A 23,599-nucleotide genomic window follows, 5' to 3' on the forward strand; every position below is an offset into this window, starting at 1 on the left:
GTTTCTGTTTAAACACTTATTTAATATAAATCATTTATCCATTAACATAGACCTCAGGGCCAGCAGCACTGGAAGTCATGCCTGAACAAACCTTATCTAACACACATATTTTTTCTGTATGGCACATCACAGCCTTCTTGTGCTTAGGAGCCCTAGGCAGCACTTGAGCATGCTTGGGATAATTTTAAAGCAAAATAACCAACAAAAGTCACAAAAATGCAAAAGATGTGCCATTACATATAACATGAAAAGGACACTTTTTTATAATATGAGAGATGAAACTAAAAGGCAGAGAGTGCCATTTTGTTGGAACTCAGCTGGTAACATGCACACAAGACAACTCAAATTTTTTGCTACCCTGTGCCCAGGCATGTCCGTGAATGCCCACAAAATAAAGCACTGTGAGTATTTATATGGGGGGGGGGGGGGGTTACAAACAAATTTTAGTGAGAAGGCAAAATTGCAAAGCTGGAATAAATACAGATTATATATCCAGAATCTGACCACTTCTTCACGACCATCACCACTACCACCCCTGTCCATACCACAATCATCTCTTCATTTGTAGTAGACTCCTTACCTGCCTCCCAGCATCTACTCTTTCTCCAATAGTCTAGCATCCACAAAATTTGAATTTTTAAATTCAAATCAAGATCATGTCACCCCGATGCCCCAAACCCTCTAGTGTCTTCCAATCTCTTTTGATATGAAATCCAAAGTCCTGGCCATTGCTTCCCCAGGTGCAGAATAATCTGGCCCCCTTCAATTTTAGTGGTCTCATCTCCCATCACTCTCTCCCTTCCCAAACCTCCATTCTGGTTAAGCATGCTCCCATCTCAGGGCCTTTATGCTTGTTTTCTGCTTATAAGGCTCTTTCCATGGCTAGTCATCTAACTTCCTTGGGATTTCTGTTCAAATACCTCCTAATCAGAAATAAGGCTTCCTCAGCTACCCCTATAATAGCACCTCTATTACTTTCTATCCCCCTTACCTACTTTATTTTTCTTGAGTGTACTTACCACCACATGACATATTATATGTATTTTTATTCTTGTTCTCTCTTTTTTCACTGCTGTCTCTCCAGTATCTAGAACACCTTGTACCATATAAGTACACAATAAATATTTATCAAAGGAATGAAGAGTCACTGATTTTCTCACATGAGATGCCTAAATAGGTATCTATTGTGGTAAAGTATTCCCTGGTTGGGACTGGAACTCTTCTTCTGTCTTTCAAATCTTGTGGCGGAATCTAGCTGGCACTATACTGGCAAGGGAAGAAAGCAGTCGTTAGGCTTTGTCCTGGAGCATTTAGAATTTCAAGATTGAACTGAGAATCAGTAACAATATCAGGTAAAGTCTACTCTTGTATATCCAATGTCCATTCCCAGTCTTTGGATCATTGTTACCTTCCAAACAATAATAATAGTGAAGACACACTTCCAACTAACATAAATACAATTATTCTTATACTAACAAAGGCACACTCAACCTTTCTCCCAAAAAAAGAAAGAAAGTCCCATAAATTATTGTATTGATGTCTGGATAATGTTCATTTATTTTCTAGCTTAGGAATCTTCCTTTGATAAATGACTTAATGTAAGTAATGAATAAGAATGTTAATCCCAAACAATACAAATTATATGAAATAGCAGAGAAAGGGGAGGAGAGTAAAACAATTAATATATTCAAGCATATACACAATAAAGCAAGAAAAAAAATATATATATATAGTTATGATAGCCCTTGTTTCTGAAACCGGTCACAAGGTCATAATAAGTCAACTTTGCTTTACTAAATTCCATTTTCTTTTGCCCTTATCCAGCACCTAAACCAGTCATTGGAAGACAGTTCTCCATGGATCTCTCAAGTTTCTGCCTATCTTGCAAGCAGGAATGTCATTTCAAGGATAGAAGCATAGGGAGGAGTAAGTTTATTTATTCTCCAGTATGATAAAGACAATGCATCCCAGTGGGGCAAAGGTCGGCCAGGCTTACTACGCATTATAAAGGATTGGGTTTCTGAGGCTCAGAGTCCTTCTCTATGATTCCACCCACTGTATGTATACACATCACCTGGTCATTTTGCATCTTCATGTGGGAATTGATGCTTGAGGACTAGCACAAATGCTGACCCTCACCTATTATTATTGTGGTGACTAATAGTCTTTTTGCATGACCTGACAGTCTGTCTCTTGCCAGCATCCAAACTGTAACAGGCTAACTTGTCTGGCAATAAAGTCTCAGCTTCTGCCTAACTCTTGACATTTATGATTCTATATGTGGTGACCCAAACTTTTATTCTTGAAGGGCCTGAGCCATGTGTGGTCCTACTTTTGGGGGTAGCTATAGTTAGTCTTCCACTAAATTTTATCACTGGATATGGAAGTATTAAAAGGCATTCCAAAAAAAAAAAAAAAAGAAAGAAAAAATTCAAGGTTCCCAACATATTCCTCCCTGTCTCCATTAAGAAGGAACACCCTATTTCTCCTTGGTAAACAAGATCAATCACATCTCTTTATTAACACCTTTATACATTTCTTGGTTCAAAGTTTTCTGCTTATAAGGCTCTTTATTTATTTATTTATTTTTTTTTTAATTTATTCATGATAGGCACACAGTGAGAGAGAGAGAGGCAGAGACACAGGCAGAGACACAGGCAGAGGGAGAAGCAGGCTCCATGCACCGGGAGCCCAACGTGGGACTCGATCCTGGGTCTCCAGGATCATGCCCTGGGCCAAAGGCAGGCGCTAAACTGCTGCGCCACCCAGGGATCCCCTATAAGGCTCTTTTTATGACTAGCCTTCTAATTTTCTTGAGATACCTGTTCAAATATCTCCTTATCAGAAATATGTCTTCCTCAGCTACCCTATAGGAACCCAAAGTGGCCAAGTAATAGTTTCAACTTCCAATTCAATGGAAGCTATTGAATCCCATGGTAGAGGCATTGTTCCTTTGATGATTAAGGCCCCTAAGCCAGCAAAGCATCAGATAGGAAACAAAATTTTATAAGTGATCACTAAGGGTAACATTTGGAGGAGCTAAACCTACTTACACCACTTGGTTCTAGGACCCAGTTTAAAGAAAAAAATCACCAGCCATTGGTTGTAGCTCAGGGCATATATAACATCATGTAGGACATCACCTCAGCTTCATAAAAGGCTTTGATCTAGCCAGCACCGTGATTAAGCCTTTCACAGATCATTTTACCTTTCTAGTCTTTAGTAGATTATTCCACCATTTTATTAGGCCAACTGTTTTTGGATGATGTAATACATGGAGACAATAATGAATCCATAGGTATAAGCCTAGTCGTCATTCCTTTGCTGTTCTTTAGTCAGTAGGAATACTATGTGGAAAAGCAAAGTGGTGAACAAAACATTAGATGATGGTAATGGTAAAAGTTTGTGTGTGGGAAAGACAAATTCATATCTAAAGTAAATATCTATGACCACTGGGGAGTAGTATCATATTGAAGGCTCAGTATTGTTCTCTGCTATTGGCAGGCCGATCACTCAACAGTAGTGGCAGTAAGATTAGGCTTGGCAAGAGAAAGTCTACACTGTTGAGCCCTTGTATAGCCTACATCCCTGACCTGTAATCATTTTTCACAGACAATTATTGAGCAAGCCCAGGGTTGGCTGGAGAGAAGAGCTAAATGATACCTATAAAGTTGCTCTACTCGTCCATCTGGTTATTCACAGTCTTCTATGCAGTAGATCCCTATGATCATGAGACACAAAAATCCACACTGTGGCCATTCTAAAGTGGATAGTCTTCACATACCTCTTCCCCAGATTTTCTAGTCAATAGTTCTTCAATTGTATGCCTTTGAAGACCCTGATTATTTGGCCAAAACTTCAGCTACTAGGAATGATATAGTATGTATCTATACCTCAGGCCATCTTTTCTTCTAGGTGAAGGGAAACACAGATGAATGTCTGAACTTCTTCTAGGAGAATTTTCTTTACCCACTGTCCTTCAGGGTCATCTCTGAGTGGGACTAGAATAGCATTATTCATGCCTATGATGTCATAGGGTTTGAAGAAAAAGTGGCAATGCCACAATACAAAGTATCACCTGGGTACGACTCACATGTTCAAGCAACTTAACTTATACCTTAGCTTCTGCTGAAGTTCAATGTCATTGGTGACATATTACAGCTGTGTAGGCCTGAATTTATAGCTCAATAATTAGATAATATTCATTTCACAATTAGATAGTATCCAGGTGTTCCAAAACTCTGTTGCCCTTCATTACATTCTCCTGAGGATCATTACCTGCATCCCTACCTATCATAGCTACTTCAAGTACCATTGGATCTATTATCTTATAAGGCCCAGGTGGTAGATGCATGTATTTGCCACACTGGCTTGCAGAGCCTTCTTTTGCTTTGGGTATAAATCAAAGCTGGGAGCTTTACTGGTTACAAGAAATAGATTGGTGCAAAATTTTCCAACATATTCCAATGTACTATATGTTAACCTAGAATCCAATGATTCTACATTATGTCACAATCAGAATGGAAATATGAATTCTTAATTCCAAGACTTTTTCTAACCTCTGGTATGGTACCAATAGTGTATATTCTCATCAGAACAACCTAGATAAATCTCTGGCTGCAGAAAGCACTACTGCTTTACCTCCTATGAGAGCACCAAAAGAGCTTGAAATCTTGTTGTCGATCTTTTGAGAAATTACAGAATATTGCTAAAGTTTCAAGCAGAATACACACAGAGTAAAATGGTATAGTTTACTTCCTGTTTCTCTCTGAGGCACTCTAAGGTTAATTTGTATTGAAGCACCCTACAACTGAGTCATTTGTTTCCTGCTCTTAAATTAGAAATGACAAGAAGTCTTAATGCAGAAACCATTTTGAGATAATTATGTCTTGATTATAAGTATTTAAGTTTTCATATGCATGTAGGATTCATCAGAGATTCCAATAAATACTTCAATGCCTGAAGTCTATTATTCTGGATCTAATATGATTCTGGGATAACTGGTTCAAGATGGCAGCATTAATGAGCCAATTGTGTAACACCAGGGCACTATAACTTTTCTTTCATTGTGCAAATTCATTTGAATTCTCACATATAATGTCCTTATCTTGGAAATTCAGACTTAATGTCCTTCCTCAAGAAAGCTGAAGACTGTCAGTACTCCATGGTCTTAGGTTGTTAAATAAATCATTGAATCCATTCCTTAGCACTTCCCTTTGACTCAAAAAAGAGAATAGGTCATCTTCATTTATCACTAAATAAGTAACCAAAAACAATATGTCCCATAATTAGACCAGTGATGTGGAATGAGGCATTGGCGATGTCCGGGTGGTTTCCAAAAAAATGTCAACAATCAGAAGAAGCTTTCTGAGAAGTGACACTGAAATATGACATCTTCTTTTGTATATCAGAGAATTGAGGTCTTTTTTTTTTTAAGGATATCTACAGGCAGTGGTTATTTTCATCCCAACCTATTACCTACTGATTACGTAGTAATGAATACTGATCAGCTTAGTAAGCAGAGAAAGAATTTTCTAAATTAAATCACTCTGACTAGCTGAATCATATTTTGGGTGGGACATCAATCACAATTTGACCTTCTCCAACAGTGCTGTTTATAGACTATAGCCAACTCTCAAATAAGCATATAAAATAACTCATTCTTAAATTGTCTCATATCAGTGAAGTATGAGCAATGTGTTTCTGCAGAGAGGGTAAATTTTAAAGAACTAATGATGGATTATTGAGTTATAGTATCTATCTTTACAAATGAGAAAGATAACTCACAAAGGTCTTTGCCATTAAGATAAATGCTATAATAATTCATTTCATATAGATTATTGAACCTAATATTCCATTGCATTCTTCATTCTTTAAAATTAATTTCCATTGAAAAATTTTCCATTTATGCACCAAGACAACAACCACTGTACATAAGAGGAAAGCATGCTAATGAAGCAAATCTGAACTGAGAAGAAAAATACTCTGAAGCTACTCCTAATGCTTTGCCCTCCGATGTATGAAACTGGCATGACTTAAATTAACAAAAGAGGTCAGTCATTGTGGAGCAGATGTCCTTGCCCCTACAAAATTGAAAGTAATGAAATTATATTTTAAGCACCTATTTTACTCATGAATTTCTATAGGTTTATTTCAAATAGATTGAGTGGCCTAAAACATAAAGCTTATCCTTTGGCAACTACATTAATAAAAGCATAAAGAGGAAGAAATTTCTGAGTGGCTTCCTCAACCAACATTGTATACAATAAGATTTTGAAATCAGAATTATTTCGTAATGTATTTTAAAGTAGTTATTACTAAATAAACATTAATTCAAAAGAAGTTATCTCCCAAACAGTGCACTCAGTTCAGATTTCAATAAGGGTCTTATATTCATTATTATCCCCTTTTTTGTGTGAATCCAATATCTAAGAGAGAAAATCATCATTTTTAGTGTTTAAGTTTTTAAGATAAAAAGATAAATCTTAGAACAATATCCTAAGATTGCATTCAATTATTTATAATATGAGACCACCATATCTTAAGAAAATCTCATCAAAGCTCCTTAAGACCTTACGAGTATTTAGTAACCCAACCCTCCTGGGGAGAGCACCTAAAATATAGCTTTCTCATACTCAGACATAAGCTCTATTCTATAAAATATAACATTATAGCAAGTTTCCAAATGTGGCAGAAACTGAAATAGGCCCCCAAATTTATGTTTAATCAGAAATTGTATTATAGTAGGAAGCCAATTTAAGTATTACCTAAATGTAACAGCTAGTTTATATATATATATATATATATATATTAGATATTTATTAGAAGATGCTATTTTTGGAACATAAGTCAACTACTTTCTGTTTAATGACATTTGACTTCACCCCCTCATCACTCTTGCATTTTTCCTATATTTGTCCACTTGATATTTTGTAGGATGTTCATATCATCACTCACTGTTTCCATTGGTCTGAAATTTGGGTGAGGCTTGGCTGCAGAGCTTTGGCTCAGGACCCTCGTGAGTTATTTCAGAAGGAAGATCTTGAAAGCATCTTCATCACTTGTCTGGCACCTGAATTGGGAAGCCTTGAACAGCTGGGACTCCTTGGATATATCCTTATCTTTATGTAGTTTCTCCATGTGGTCACTCCACTATGGCACCTTTAGGATAGCCGAGCTTCTTACATGCCAATTCAGGGCTCCCACAGGATAGGTCTCCAGAGAAAGCAGATGGAAGCCAAAATATACTCCCAAAATGCTCACTTTGAAACAAGAAATAGTATAACTTGGTTAAATAGAAAGATTCCTGGATTACATTACCATACTTTTAAATGCTTTTAAAATATTTCTAAAATGTATTGGTAAACTTAACTTTTGCACCTTTTTAAGTTCATCTTCATAACATAATAGATAATTAAGGTCTCTGTGACCTCTAAAGAATATGATTACATACATCAGTTCTTGCTAAAAATAATTGTAGATGAAGATACAGAGTTAAAGACTGAACCAAATGCATACTCCACAACAAATGTTTAATATCTTTTAAAAATAATTTCACCATCTGAACTTATTTTTTCTTCTACTTGCCTACTTCCAAAAATAAAGTAGCTGTCCAAAAAATGCATTAGACTGAGAAGTTGGTGAAGGGATTCTAATTGCATTTGAACAATCATTCTGTGAAAGCCACAGCACCTGTGTTGTTACGTTATTTCACTTAATCTTCAGGAGAACGTTTAGTGATAGGAATCATTTTTACAAGTTTACAAAAAGGAAAAGGAAGGTTTAGAAAGTTTAGTTAACTTGCCTAGGTCCACAGGCAATAAATGAAAGTAGTTCTCTTTCCTGACTTGTTATTTCTAGTACATAAGGTTGCTTCAAATTCTAGTTACCCGGATCCTAGGTATTGGAAAGTTTTCAACAATATGAAAATATTATTTGCAACTGAACCTTGTAAGTTGTTTCAATAATCACATTTATTCTTTAAACATCACTTATTGAGTGGCTTCTACTAACTGTGTATCAGGTACCATGCTAGGCACAATTAACACAACAGTGGACAATAATCTCTGCTCTCATGAAATTTAAATTTAGATTGAGTGAAAAACAGAAAAGTAGAAAGACAAAATACTCACATACTATAATAACTGCTGTCAAGCAAACAAACAAAAAGACAAAATAGAGACTAACAATGGAAGAGCCACATTTTACAAGGTGGTCAGGAATTAGCCAGGGGGTTGAGGTCCCAAATGTGCTGGAACACTAGCAACACAGGTTGATGGGAAAGGTAAGGGACAGAGTTGAGACTCAATTAGTCAAAAAAAAAAAAAAAAAAAAAAAAAAAAAACAGATGGGCAACCTGCTTGATAGCCATACTACTGAGAAGGGAAATCAGTTGAGATGCATCTTTATGCTTGGAATTTAAAAATCCAGAAAAATTGTCTTAAGGGAAAATGAGAGGGATGAAGATCTAAAATCCCCAAACAGACATGATCTAAAATCGCCAAAACAGACTAAACAGTCATTAACATGGGTTATTGTCAAGGTAGAACTTTAGCCCTAAAGGTAAGATAAGGGTCAAGTGAGGCAACCATGCAGAAACTATACAGGTTGGAACCAAGGTGGGCGGGGCGGGGGGGGGGGCGGTCAAAGAAGGATGGGATAGATAGTTAATGGGCACAATACTCTAGGACTGTCCGTGAGTGAAATGGCCTTAGGAGAGGGAGGGCCTTTCAGAACCCAATAAATAAGATCAAGTTGGCATATCTGTAATTGTAATAAACCTTTTTAGGACGTAGCTGAGGCCATTGATGTCACCAGACTCCACTCTCAGAGTTAGATTTGATTAGTCCAGAGTGAGTGGGGCCCCACAAGGAGCAATTTCTCAAAAAACTTGTTACTTTGAGTTAATAGTAGATTAATAGTTATAAGAAATAGGATCCCGTGTCCATTTTACTTAGCTTTTCTCAGTAATATCTTGCAAAACAAAAGCACAATATTATGACAGGGTATTAAGGTCAAGATCTAGAACATTTCCATCATCTCAAGATACAAAATTTTCCCATGATGTCACCCTCTATAGGCACGCCTACTTCTCTTTCACTTTCACCTCACGTACTCATAATCTTTTTTTTAATTTCAAAATATTATAAAAAAGAATCATAAGTATGTCACTCTTTGGGGTTTGCTTTTGTTCACTCAGCATAATTCTCCAGCGATTCTTTGAAGTTATAGCATGTATCAAAAATATGCTCCTTTTTTATTGCTTCGTAGTATTCCATGGCATTGATGTACCACAGTTTACTTAACCATTCATCCATGAAAGAACATCTGAGTTTTTCCTGATCTGGGGTATTATGAATAGAGCTGCTATCACCATTTATGTAAAGCTGTTCTATGATCTTGGGATAAATGCTTAGGAGTATAATTGCTGGGTCATATGGTAGCTACATGTTTAGTTTTTTAAGAAACTGCCAAACTACCTTCCACAGTGACTATACCATTTTGCATCCCCCCCATTAGTGTATATAGTGACCAAGTTCCCCTAATCTCTTCAGCATTTGGTGGGTTGGAAGCCAATACCCACCTGTGACATTTGGATGCCACAGGTCCATTCCAGGTGAGGGTTCCTTAACACTAATAAATCTATTTTCATTTATCATCATTGAAATCTGGATATGCAGATTTGTTATGCAGTCATGTTAATTATACTGTTTTAGAATATTCTAATAAAATTAGAATAACAAATAAGCCAAATATGGTTTTTAATTTACTATTAGCAATCTGTCATTCTTTCATCATCTTGCCATTCTGTAGAAATGAATAGTTAGAAAAATATGTTAAATCTGTCATTTTCTCTACCTTATGCATTCTTACGGGGCCTAAAGCAACAAACTTCTTAAGTATATGACACACATCAGAATGTCATGTCTAAAATTCAGCACAAAGATTTTAAGGTCACGAAGGGTAGAAACTAGAAAAAAAAAAAAAGATTGTCATTTAAAAACTGCTAAATTCCTATCTCATAAAGTAAAATACTTTTATTTTCCTTTGAGAAACACTTTCTTCATCCTGAGGAAACCACCTAATAGGCTCCTAAGTCACTCAAAGTAAAAAGCAAGTATCTGCCCATTTTTCCTGGGGAACAAGTAAAACAACCAATAATCTGAAAGCAGATGTTTCACAGAGTGGATCTAAGTGTTCTGTTTGTCAACATGAATTGTACTGAGTGGACGTCCTAAGCCCTGAACCTGAAGTGTTCGTTGCTTTTTAGTGGGGGGCAGTGAGAATGTTTCTGAGTGGATTGAGTGAAGAAAAGAAATTCTTTTTTCTCTGGGCCTCAGGATACTTGAGTTATTGCCAGGGTGAGAGAGGGAAGTGGGGACTGGGAAGTGTGCGGATTTCTGCACTGGTCACTGAGGTCTGAAGGTTGTGGCAGGCTGTGTTTGGAAATGCTTAGCCTTGTAAGTGAACGTAAGGCTAACAGAAAATTTTCCAAAGTTAGCTTATGGCCACAACTTCTTAATGGAGAATTAAGGGGAGATCCTGTTTCAAGACTGTGAGAATAGTAAAGAGAAAGGGAACTGTCATAACAGCCCAATGAAGAAGTCAAGCAGATTATTGCAGGAAAATTGCAGTCAAGCAGGAAATTTGCTTTTCAGTACATGAAATGCAGAGTGTGGGGAGCCTCCCAGATATAACTAAAGGGTACAACGAGGAGAGCCTAACCCCTGGGGCCTAGGACTCCTCTGGTTCCACTCTGAAGTGATCTGCGTTTTTAACAAGCTCTCTGGGATGATTTTAGTGCAAACAGCATTGGAACCTCATTTCACTGGAAGTCAAAAAGCAGTGGTTCTCATGCTTCAGGGTGCTAAGAAGCTCCTGAAGCTTGCTAAAAAGGCAAATCCCAGGGTTCCAGTCCAGAAGTTCTGATTTATTATGTCTCCCATCTTAAAAAGCTTTCAGATAATGTTGATGCAGGCAATCCAAGACAACACTTGAAGAAACATTACCTGAAAAGTTAAAGCGCTTTTATCAGGTATTAATGAGAGAGCTGCAAAAAAAAAAAAAAAAAAAAAGGCATTTGTACATAAAGTAAGACAATACATTTTAGTTCTTTGATTTACATTTTTGGCTAAGAGCTATTAGAGCAATGAGGACCCACAGTCTCATTTTGGAATAATTGCTTTTAGTGTGGGCTCTAGAAGCAATTATCTTAACAAATTCTTCTTAAATATCAACAAAATATGTTGTTCTATATTTTTAAAATCAACAATTTTATTTATTAAAAAATGTGTGTTGAATGTCTACTATGCATGAAAAATAAAGAATTATATAAAACAAAAATTTATTAAAAAATGTGTGTTGAATGTCTACTATGCATGAAAAATAAAGAATTATATAAAACAAAAAGTTAATTTACATGAATGAACTTGTTTCAGCTACTTCACAATCTATGGGTTTTTAGGATGAATGAACATAGTTATTGGATATTTTTATATATGAAAAATGTTTGATTCCATGGGGCTCAGAAAGAAATATTTTCTTAAATAATGATTATGCACATAATTCCTTCTCTTGTCTATTGCAACTGAATTTTAAGTTCTTTATTTATACATTTCTATAATTCTTTCCTCCTATTTGTTATTTTATTGACTGCCTAATTACTTTCAGATATTATAATTTGTAGATGTTTATACTGGATTTTTAAATTCAATAACATTGCATAATGTTAAAAAATTATGCAGTTTATTTTCATATTTATTTACTTAGCTAAGCTAAATTATTTTCAATGAGGAAAAAAAGCATACTTGTTAGATTGGGATATTTGATTCTCTGCTAGAATATATAAATCTTCCGAGTACTAAGAGCTAGTTTTTAAAAATTTAATCTCAAAATGTCAACACATAGGGAAAATTTCAGATGACTTTGAGTCCATTTCTTATTATAGCAGTAAAAGTATTTTGAGGAACAATTAGCTTTTCATCTTAGAGTTCACAATTACAATCAATATTATAAAAAATATTTCTGAAATATGCCTCTCTGTTTTGACTTCAAGTAAGATGTTCATTTATGAGCTTTTATAGGATTTGGTAAGTTCTCAGCTGCTAATACTAGACTAACATTTAAAAGGAACATTTAAACGTTTTTATATAAGTAGTTCACAAAATTGCTTAATATATGCTCTAAGGATTTATTTAACTTTAATTAATTGCTTTATAAATTGTAAAATTCTGTCTAAATCATGATAGTAATTACTGATCAGATTATAGGAGTCCTATTGAACTGCAAGGGAAAGGGGACATATTAAGGCTAAAATCTGGTATCTGAACAGTCATGGTGGAACTAAATAAAAAGACAAGGTAGGTCATTCAAACTGTTGCTGAAAGAGAGAAAAGGTATGGAAGAGCATAATTAGTGGAAAGTAGAGTTTAGGGTGTGAGAAGTAACCTGTTAGCAAAACAGTTAAGAGTCACATTGATACAAATCTGTAGGAAGTTTTTCTTTTTTTTTTTTTTTTTAATTTATTTTTTATTGGTGTTCAATTGTAGGAAGTTTTTCCAAGAATCATTTGTCTTTTCAAATATCTTCACCTTCAAAATTAATGGAGAATTAAGGGGAATTTCAAAATGTTCCATTATCAAAAGTGTTATCAGAAATTCTTAGCTTTCCTTTTGGAGTTCTCTAAATTTTGTGTTTGGTTTGGGTTCAATAGACTCAATGGAATATAAGAAGAAACAGGTACATGTTATTTATAAGCAACAGTTTGTTATTATTTCATCTCTTTATTATATTAAAAGCCTGACAGTGAGACTTTACATTCAGTGCCTGGGGCATCATAGTTTCTAAAAGTTTAGTAGAAACCTAACAGTTTTATAAAATTCTAAATATAAGTCAGAGCATTAACTGTGTAAGAGTGTTGTGTTTGGTGTTTTGTGGCATTTCTCTTGAATGTTCTTGCTGGATTCTAGTTTCACTCAGGCAGTAAAAACTATTGTGAAGAGTCAAAACGTAGAAATAAAATTGTTGATAAAACCCATACCACATGGGTTGAAAATATGAAACTATGGACCATCCAAGTAGTAAAAAATCCATGATCAAAAAATTTAGAAATTCTTCAAAGTCTCAAAGTCAATTATGATTGAAGTCAATATGACTAGGATCTTTGTATCTATCTCTATCCTATTTTACTGAAAACACTATAGATTCATCCTCAAAAAAATAAATTATGGAATGAATAAACAAAATGCAAATTTCTGCCTTTTGGGTATAGATCAGTCGCACAAGTCCCATTTTTGTTCCTACCTGAAAACAGTGGCATCACCAGCCATCTCTTTTTTAAACCGCATATAACACTTCCACTCTAACATTCCATGACTAACTCTTCTGGTTCCTCTCCATTTCACTGCCTTCATCATGAGGTAGACACCACTAGTGCTAGGGCTAAGTGCTAGGGCTAAGTGCTAGGGCTAAGTGCTAAGTCTAAGTGCTAGGAACAGATTCACCATCTATTCTCCTCTTCTTTTCTAACACTGATTTTATATGGGAGGTACATGTGCTAGGTTCGAAGTGCCTACTCTCTGTCTTCCATGTGACTAGGGGTGAACATCTTTGTCTGTTCTGGCCAATGAGTTATTAAGCTGAAGTCAACTGAGTGAGTCTTACAAACACCGTTGTTTTGATCAAAGTGCTAAAACCACATCTTGCCTTTCATTCTCCCCCTTATCTTCTTACCTGGGACTTGGATGCAGTGCCTAAATGTAGAATGGCCATCTTTTGAACAAAAGGACCAAAGCCTTGTGCAAAGGATTTCAGAGCAAGAAGCATATGGAACCCAGAAACTCGATGACTATCTTAAACAGCTGCAAGAGTTCTGGACTGTCTACCTATGGACTTCTTGCCACATCAGAAAAATAAAACTGCTATTGGCTTAAAAACTATAACAGGTTTCTTTTATGTTGAATCAAATGTAACACTAATCAATACAAACAGGAAATAGCAACTCCTCTCCTCACATTAACATATGTATAAATATTTACACTAAAATTACTTTTTAATCTTACATCAATAAGTCTTTTAAAACAAAGGAAGAAATACACATACAGCAAAATAATTAAATATACACAAATTGTTCAAGGATTTTGTTTTGTTGATTTTTGTTGTTTGTTGGTTTTTATTTTTTGATTTTTTTCTTCTTGGCCAAACAATGTTTAATATTACATGTAATGAAAACAAAATCCTACTTACGGTGCTTTTTAAAAAATAGTTGCTGATACTTTGACACTTTTCTCCAAAGTTAGAGTCTACGTGCCTAGGAGTAGACTTGCTTGTAACCAACAGAATTCAGCAGTATTGACTCTGTGTGATTTCCCAAGCTAGTTCAGCAAGGGCTATGCCGCCTCAACCTTATTTGTTTGAAGGGTTGTATTTAGATCTCTGAGCCACTCTCTAAGAAATCCAGCTGTTCTAAGGACATCCTTCTTTAAAGATGCCAGTAGAGAGGTGCTCTTACAGAGTTCTAATCTTCAAATTCTTCTGGCTCCTAAACCAACCACAGGAATGAGCAGGACTTAGCCTCGTCAATTGAGTCTTTCCTGCCCTTTGAGTCTTTTCAGCAGAGATCAGATATCATGGAACAGAGACATGTTCATCATGGAAGCTATACTCATATAGACCTGTTCAAAGTATTGACCTATAGAATTTGTTAGCAAAACAAAATAGTTGCTTTACACTGTTAAGTTTTGGGGTGATTTGTTTTGTGGAAATAGTGGCTACAATACTGGAGAAAGCTTCCCCACACACACACACACACACAGATTCAGATATATGTGAGAAGTTTTTCAGAATGAATACACATGGTAATAACAGAAATGGTATCCAAGAGAATTGCAATAATAATGCAAACAATATTTTACATTTATATTGTGCCTTTGAGTCCATAGCATTCAAGACCCATTACAAACTTTATTCCCTAACAGCAAAATACATAGAAACCCTGTTGTGTGTCTTGGAAATTCACATGGAAGAAAGTGAGTTCGAATAATCAGAAACAAAAATCTAAAATCATCAGATAGCACTGAACTTTCAAAATGCATTCAAACTTTTAGTTTGGCAAATAATACCCTTTGCCAGGACACCTGATGCTTGTACTCCTCTTACCTCCTCCCATTATAAAAACAGCAGCAGCATTTTCATCATGATCACCTTTATCTCAATTCTTCAACTCAAATACTAAAAATTCAGATGGTGAAATGCCATAATTTCTATATTACATAATATATTTCTTTCATATTCCATATTTAATGATGTTTCATTTCACCTTTTCCCTTTTTGTATTGTAAACTTAGCAAAGGCAGAGCAAATGTTAGGAAAACTTGATCTATCTCTATGATTCCTACACTTAGCTAGACTAGAAGCATCCCATTTTGAAATTATAATTTTATTGTTTGAATTTTATTGTTTCATTCTTCCTATTGAGAGGTTAAAGCATCCTGTCTAAAAATCTTATTCTCTGAAAGATTTTCCTTTGCTTTTTATTTTTATAACAACAACAGCATTTCTACAAGATGCTTGCAAATGACTTTGTGTATTTTGGTCTATAATTATTTTTCTCTTCTTCATAGTCTGTCCAAAGAGGCATGCAGATATAGATGGGGTGATGAAAACAAAATGTCATGGAAACCAGACTCACTGACAGTCAGCCAAGAGTTTCCCTTAATACTTCTCTTGAAACAAAGTTGAAAATTATGAACTTTTTCTCAAGTCCTGACATTGTCTCCCTCAAAAGAATTCAACTTAGGTCTTTCCAAGGGTTTTGTTTACTGTCATAGACAGACAGCTTATATCCTTCTTGAGGCCTAAATTGCTCAGATTACTGTCAAAAATCACTCAATCCAGTACTTTGTTTGGATATACCTGTCCTAAAATTGTGATACTGATCTCCACAAGCTTTGTACTGAAAATGGAAATGGGATTCTCTTTGCGCTCTTTAAAAAGGTACAAATTTCTAAAATCTGAATATAGATTTTAAAGTTATTAAATGATAGTAAAAAATTTACAAGAATCTGGCAAACTTATTTATGTTAGCTACCATACAGGTATTATAGGGTTTTGTGGGTTTTGTTTTCAGTTTCCACCATAGTAGTTTATAGATTTGTAAAGGGACACAAATAGTGTCAGTCTCAATGTGTTAGATCACCATTTGAGGTTTCAGATTTCCTTATCAATGGTACAATTTTAAACTTGTATGTTTATTTCTTAATGTATTTTAATAACTGCTTAGTCACTACCTATTTTGTACGGTCTTACATGTTCTGACTCTAATACCTTTAAAGGGCTTTGCCTTCTCCATATATCAGTGAGAACTTTTAAATATTTCCTCAAAGAGAATTAAAATTTCACAAACATAATTTATATGGAACTGATTCTTTTTGAGTTAAATGGGATTTTTTTATTCCATGGTTTGTATCTAAAGTGATTTCCAAAGTATCAAATGTCTTGTGCTTTGCACTGTTGTTGTTGGCTCCCTATTAAGTTCATCTGTTGGCATGACTAAAATTCAGAAAACATAACAAAGTATATTGTTATATTTCATGAGTTGATATTTTCCAAAAGTAAGTGCTAAGTAATTAGGGAGTGGACAAACATTTGGAAGATTATTCAATTTTCTAACAGATTTGTTTTAACAGTTGTGGTAGTCAGGACTCTTGAGATCTGGGTGCTGTGTAATGGAAACATGTGTTTATTAAGTTTCTGTTGAGTGTCTTCCAGCGCTTCATAAGGAAAGGTGTGCTGCTTTAATTGAGACAGCGCCTAAAACAACACGATAACATTTTCTTACAATAAATGCCCTGAGTGCCAAATATACTTAAAGAATTTCCAGATTCTGCCAAGAAAATCTAATCAAAAACCTAACACTAACAAGTCCATGCATTATTAGAAAATTAAAATGGTTACTGAAGCCTGGATTTGTAAACTTTTTCAGGTATTCTACTCAAGTCCTTAATTCACTCACCCCCACTCACCAGGATCCCACATTTTTATTCATGCAACTTGTCCCTATATAGTGTAAGATTAGTTGCATTGAATTATGTCTATACATATACACTGTCTGTTCGTTCCAGTAAGATGTGAAGTTATCAAGGGCAGGGATATTTTTTTTTTTTTATCCCTGTAACTCATCAACTAACAGAGTGTGAAAAAAAGACTGTAACTCACCAACTAACAGAGTGTGAAAAAAAGAGAGCACAAATAATTTGGAAATGGAATGGAGTGGGGTGAAGTGTATTAAAGTCTGACACTGAGAGGTATGATAAAGTAGTTTGTATGGAAGTTTACTATTGTCATGACCACCGATGTGGTCATGTCCCCAAAACACATGCTAGAAAGAGTTTCTTAATGCTTTGCTTCATCAAAAATTACAAAAATAGCTAAATTGAAAGATAATTGAAAACACAATTGTTTCCGGCACATTTTGTATTGTTGGGACATTTGAATTTTGCAAATGTAATCAGCAATATGAAAAGGACAACACTGACTACTTTCCAGAGTAGCAGTACTTGCTTCCACACTGCTATTCAGGGATTTCTTCTTTAAAAAGATGTATTGTGGGTCAGCTTGATAATCAGAGTGAAAATAATATATACATGGGGCTAATCAGACTAATAAATGTGCTTCTTTAGTAAACTAAGTTAGACATGTGCAATTGTTCCAGTAAATGCCTAGCCAGGGAGATTATGTCAATGCACATTTCAGAGCTTGAAAGCATAATTCCAAATACAAATGCTGGCCATGACATATAGTCAATGGGATCTTACCAGAGGGTCAGCAGAACTTAGAAAATATAGGTTTCAGGTGAACTCAGACTTATGTGTCTCACTCAGACTGAAGAAAGAAGTGCAAGTACTTTGCTGACACATTCAAGTATGTGGCTGAAATTTTACCAGTTATTATGCTATTTAGTTCATTCCAATAAAATGAAGTCTAGGCAATGTGACAACAGTTCATGTTACCTAATATTAATTTTCAACAAGAGAAAAGTTAATGTATGAGTGTTTCCAGGCCTCCTCCTTATTCAACTAGCAAAAAAAAAAAAAAAAAAAAGAAAAGAAAGAAAGAAAAGATTTCTGGAATGATCGATTTGATCACGTTTGCTCTCCACCCCTTTTCTCCTGAGATCAACCCTCTCTGGCTTTGACTGCAAAACTGGATTGAAGCAAGGAGGAGCAGAAGGAGACTAGGTTTAAGAGTTTGGGGTGGGGAGATTTTCTCAGAGAATGTGGGATGTGAGGCATGGCAGCTTTTGTACACAAGGGAAATAAGGAGGAAAGAATGGTTTTTCTTTTTCAGTGTTACTACCATCTGCTTGCTCTTCCCCATCCTGGTCTTTCGCAGTTTTTCAAAATCAAGTAAAGAACTGAAAGTTTAGAGCACTGCGAAGCCCACCTTTCAAGGATTACGTGGCATAACAATCAAGCCCAGAGGGTTTACAATATTCAGGATTCAGCAACATTCCTCAGGATACAGCAGATGCCGCCAGACTTCTGAAGAGGCAGCATTACATAATGGAAAGAAATCCATGATATAGGGTCAAATAACTTAAGTTTGATACCTGGCTCTCCCACATACTATTAAATAATATTGAGCATGTTGTTCTCCTCCTCTGGTAATAATACTGACGAGGCAGGACTGTATACGTGGTACGTACCCAGGTGGTTGCTGTAAATACATGTTCACTCTAATCACCAAGTATTAATTATTGATAAAAATACTCATACTATTTTCTCACTGAATCTTTTGTCAAATACTGAAAATAATTTGTTCTTCAGGAGTATAATTAATACTCTACTATTAAGCATTTGCTGCTTATAAAGCCCTTTCCACAATTTTTTTTTCTGTAACCCCTCCCACAGCCCTGTTAGGTATGCTGCTGCTGTATTAATAGCCCAACATATGGACAAACTGAGGCTCAAATAAGTAAAGGGGTTTGTACAAAGCCAGCCAGCAAGCAATAGAATTAAGGCCTGAATCCAGATCATCTGGACCTAATCTCTATGCTATTTCAGCTGTAACTCCATTGCTGCAATAAGGCTCCATCATGTAAAATGCTATAAAGATAGACCTAAGTTCTTGAGAAGAGGCCGATCCACAGCGTGGGAATTGACGCTGAAGATATTCATATCAATGAAGAGCCCCACTTCAAGAAACTGTTGACACAATCACTGTCATATTTCCTAAGTGGAAAGGTAGTAGTGTCACTCCACATGTACAAAAGAAATATGCAGCTTCACAAGACAGGAGTTTTTGCTTTAAGGAAGTGAGTATCAGTGACTTCATTACTACCTATATGCCTAACCCAAGCCCCTCTACCTCTTCTGATAAATCAGTTCATGCAGGAAGCTTTCCCTAATTCTTAGCTGCACCCCAGGCTGAGTTAGAGGACCCTCCCCTGGCTCCTCACAGCAATTTTTGGGCACACCTCCTTCATCGTTCCTACATGCACTGAAACTGAAGCCCAGGGATGGACTTTTTGTCTTCTTTACTGTAGTGTTCCTACAACCAGAAACTAGTCATTAAACAAACAAACAAAAAAGGAGTTCAATAAAAATACATACAATAAATGAATGGTGTCTTTGAGTGCTTTTGAATCATTCAATGTCTAGGTCACGAGTACACACACGCCTTGAGAACAGACGTTCCACTGTATCTGTACACTCAAGGCCTGGTATAGATTCTGCTACATACGAACATTTCAAACAGATTTTTTAAAGATTTTATTCATTTATTCATGAGACACACAGAGAGGGGCAGAGACATAGGCAAAGGGAGAAGCAGGCTCCCTGCAGGGTGCCTGATGCGGACTGATTCCAGGACCCCAGGATCTACGACCTGAGCCAAAGGCAGACGCTCAACCCTTGAGCCACACAAGCATCCCCAGGTTTGTTAAATAATACCTACTTAGCACTAGGAATGAAGTCCTTCACGAATATTCAATTTCTGCTCATGCTCTAGGAGGTGGGTGCCACTATCCTGCCCATTTTGCAAATGAGGAAACCCAGGCACAGAACACATTCAGGTGACTGCATAAAGTCACACAGCTGGGAAGTGGCAGGGCCAGAACTACAATCTCAGTGGTGTGGCTCACAGTCCCTGATCTTAAATACATAAGATGAACTACCCAAAAAAAAAAAAAAGAAATATACCACAGTAATACACTCAGTAATAGGGGACCGTAGTTGTGCTAGACACACAGAGAAGGAAGTGATTCATTTGGCTCCAGGATGGTGGAAGCCTTCATAATACAGGTAACATTTGAGTTCATCATCGAAGGACAAAGTTCACCAGGCAGCAAAAGTAAGTATTTAGCACTGCAGTACATATCACTTATTCCAAACAACATTATTATCTATTTGAAATCTAGAGTTTTCAACACCCAAGAAACAAACAATCCAGTCAAGAAAGGGGCAGAAGACATGAACAAACATTTTTCCAAAGAAGACCTACCCATGACCAACAAGCACAAGAAAAAATGCTCCACATCACTTGTCATTAGGGAAATACAAATCAAACCACAATGAGATGAGAATGACTAAAATGAATAAGACAGGAGACAACAAACGTTGGGGAGGATGTGGAACAAGGGTAACCCTCTTGCACTGTTGGTGGGAATGTGAACTGGTGCAGCCACTCTGGAAAACAGTGTGGAGGTTCCTCAAGAAGTGAAAAATAGAGCTACTCTATGACCCAGGAATTACACTACTGGGTATTTACCCCAAAGATACAGATGTAGTGAAACGCTGGGACACCTGCACCCAATGTTCATAGCAGCAATGTCCACAATAGCCGAACTGTGGAAGGAGCCACGATGTCCTTCGACAGACGAATGGATAAAGAAGATGTGTATATAATATATACAGTGGGATATTACTCAGCCATCAGAAGAAATGAGTACCCACCATATACCTCAATGTGGATGGAAGGGGAGGGTACTATGTTGAATGAAATAAGTCAATTGGAGAAAGACAATTATCATACACTTTCAGTCATATGTGGAATATAAGAAATAGTGAAAGGGACCATAAGGGAAGGGGGAAACTGAGGGGTGAAAAACTAGAAAGGGAGACAAACCATGAGAGACTCCTAACTCTGGGAAACAAAGGGTTGCAGAAGGGGAGGTGGGTGGGGAGAAGGGGTTACTGGGTGACGGGCACTGAGGAGAGCACTTGATGTGATGAACACTGGGTATTATACTATATGTTAGCAAATTGAATTTAAATAATTTTAAAAAAAAGAAATCTAGAGTTTCAACAGTGTTTTTATTTAGCATCAATACTAACTTCACGTACTAGTTTTTAATTCCTTGGGAACATCTACTAGGAAGCAGACCTCACAATTTTTTTCTGTTTTGATAAAGACGACTTATTGGGAAATGCAGGCCTTTATCCTTATGAAGTAGATTATTTTTGCTGATGCTCATGAAACAAACTAGAACAGAGCTGAAAAATATGAAGCAATTTTTCTTCTCCATTACATAAGAGTCGCTCTGGCTTTCAACTCTGTAGAGCTTGACACCGCAAACCGATCGTGCCAGGAACCAACCACCCACCAATCCATCTTAGCAGGTTCATGTCTGGTTTTGCCAAACTTCCATTTGAGACCACATCCAGACCTCAAAGGAGTCAAGCGAAGAATGATAGGGAATGGGGTGATAGGAAATGTGGCCTGAGTTGTCCAGAGGGTGCGACAGGAAACTGGGAGTCACAGGGATGATGTGGAGGTGAGCTAATGCCACTGCAGCAACATTAAGGATCAAGTTCCCCCTGAATGATCCTACCAGAGATTAGACTGGCTCGAGCTGATTCGGCCCCTGCACCCCTTTGGCACGTGAAGACAAACAAGGCTTAGCTCACAAGCGCACAGCTGCTAAGCTTGCAAGAGAGCCAAGAAACAAATGTGAGAAACATCTGCAAGCATGTCACTCAAAAGAGACCTTGGGATAAGTTCACTCTTAACTGTGTGAAAGTTGGGATGAAATGGACCAACACATTTTGTGATTTTGCCCAGTTTCCTAATCGTGTGAGGAGGAACCAGCATGCACAGCTCCAAATCTCTGAAACTCGAGTTCTTTTCCACTCCACACTGGATCACTGGGTTGAATGTTTTTGACAAGGAAATTTCAAACCAAATCTCCGTGAAACAAAGCTATTTCATCTCAGCTTGATATCCTAAAAGAGACATTTTCTCCCGTATTGTACTACACAGCGTCTGTCTATAATCCCTTAGAGCGGAGTAAGAACACACATCTACCCACTAATTACCTGCAGCACAGTGACTACAACCCCGGCACAGGACAGGCTGACCCACAACTCTGCAAGCACAGGTGAGGGGGAGGAATTTTACTGGCACAGCTGCAGAAGACACCAATGGTTCTGGCGGACGTCCTCAGTACAGTTCACCGGGAAGGACAGGAAATAGCCCTGGAGGACCTAGATGTCTAGCAGTCAAAATGATGCTAAAGCATCAGGTGAACATCAGCCCTCTTGGTGCAATTAAATATTACTCTATTTGGTAAAATATGGTAATTCTGAAAAAAAAAAAAAAGGAAGTCCAATTAAATAAGCAAATTAGCAGGGCTTTCAAGATAAGCCCTGATCAGGGCAAGAAGTTCTACCTTTTGGACTCATGTGTACAGTGTCGGACATCAGAGTTTTCACCCTTTAAATGCTCCAGGCCCAAATGGAGCTCCTAAGAACTCACAATTAACTTTTTAAAAGATCAGACACATGTGAACTTTGAGTTTTGATTCCACAAAGAATATAAATGACCTTCAGTCAAGCCACACAGACCAGGGGCAAATATTACTGAGAACTCAGTGGGGAAACAAAACTCCATCACCCAGGGGGAGATAAAGCATTCAAACTCTTAAAATAGATATCATAGCAGACCTTTGTATGAATTACACAGTTTTAAAGGTTTCATTTTATGGTTCTACATAAGACAACTTACCGTTTTAGGTATTGTCGTGTACAGTCTATATGATACAGAGACCTCGAGAGGAAAGATTAAGCCAAGAACAAATGAATCAAATTGCTGAGTTCAGAGATTTCACTAATATTCAAATTAATCAATATGAAATCATTCTGATAGAAAACAATATTAGCATCTTCAGTAAGGCCTATATTTGATATTTAAATGCAATTTTTTGTCCCTTAAAGATTTTTTATCAGTATCTCTTTATCTATATTTCATTAACCCAAGAATAAACGATGAACCTCAGGTAAAAGGCTTCCTTGCTATCAATCTAAAGCTACTCTAAACAATACAATTTATTTAAAAAATTAAGTAACACAGGGGCACTTGGATGGCTCAGTCAGTTAAGCATCTGGCTCTTGTTTTTGGCTCCAGTCGTGATCTCACGGTTATGGCATCAAGCCCCATGTTGGGTTTTGCATTCAGTACGGATTCTGCTTGTCCCTATTCCCTCTGCTTCTCCCCAAACTCAGCGCTCTCTCACTTGCTCTCTCTCTCTCTCAAAGAAATAATGAATAAAATCTTTAAAAATAAATAAATAAAAATTAAAAGTTAAAAAACACAAATAGCATTA

General features: G+C 36.5%; 3 long non-coding RNA genes across 3 annotated transcripts in view; 1 reads left to right on the plus strand and 2 right to left on the minus strand.

The window, feature by feature from the left end:
* LOC111093095 overlaps positions 1-4,380 on the minus strand; it is a 31,499-nt gene extending 27,119 nt beyond the window's left edge. The window contains exon 1 of the long non-coding RNA XR_005381208.1: positions 3,894-4,380. This is a non-coding gene — a long non-coding RNA (uncharacterized LOC111093095). The remainder of the gene's footprint in view (positions 1-3,893) is intronic.
* Positions 1-22,556, minus strand: part of LOC111093093 — a 103,300-nt gene extending 80,744 nt beyond the window's left edge. Inside the window, exons 1-2 of the long non-coding RNA XR_005381207.1 lie at positions 22,314-22,556; positions 6,958-7,262 (exon numbers count right to left, since the gene is read on the minus strand). This is a non-coding gene — a long non-coding RNA (uncharacterized LOC111093093). The remainder of the gene's footprint in view (positions 1-6,957; positions 7,263-22,313) is intronic.
* On the plus strand, positions 4,561-7,953 carry LOC111093098. The gene is made up of 3 exons (XR_005381210.1): positions 4,561-4,744; positions 5,918-6,052; positions 6,937-7,953. It is a non-coding gene; the product is annotated as an uncharacterized LOC111093098 (long non-coding RNA).
* Positions 22,557-23,599: the final 1,043 nt, after the last annotated feature.

This window comes from Canis lupus, chromosome 29 (assembly GCF_011100685.1).
Source record: "Canis lupus familiaris isolate Mischka breed German Shepherd chromosome 29, alternate assembly UU_Cfam_GSD_1.0, whole genome shotgun sequence".
Lineage (NCBI taxonomy): Eukaryota > Metazoa > Chordata > Mammalia > Carnivora > Canidae > Canis > Canis lupus.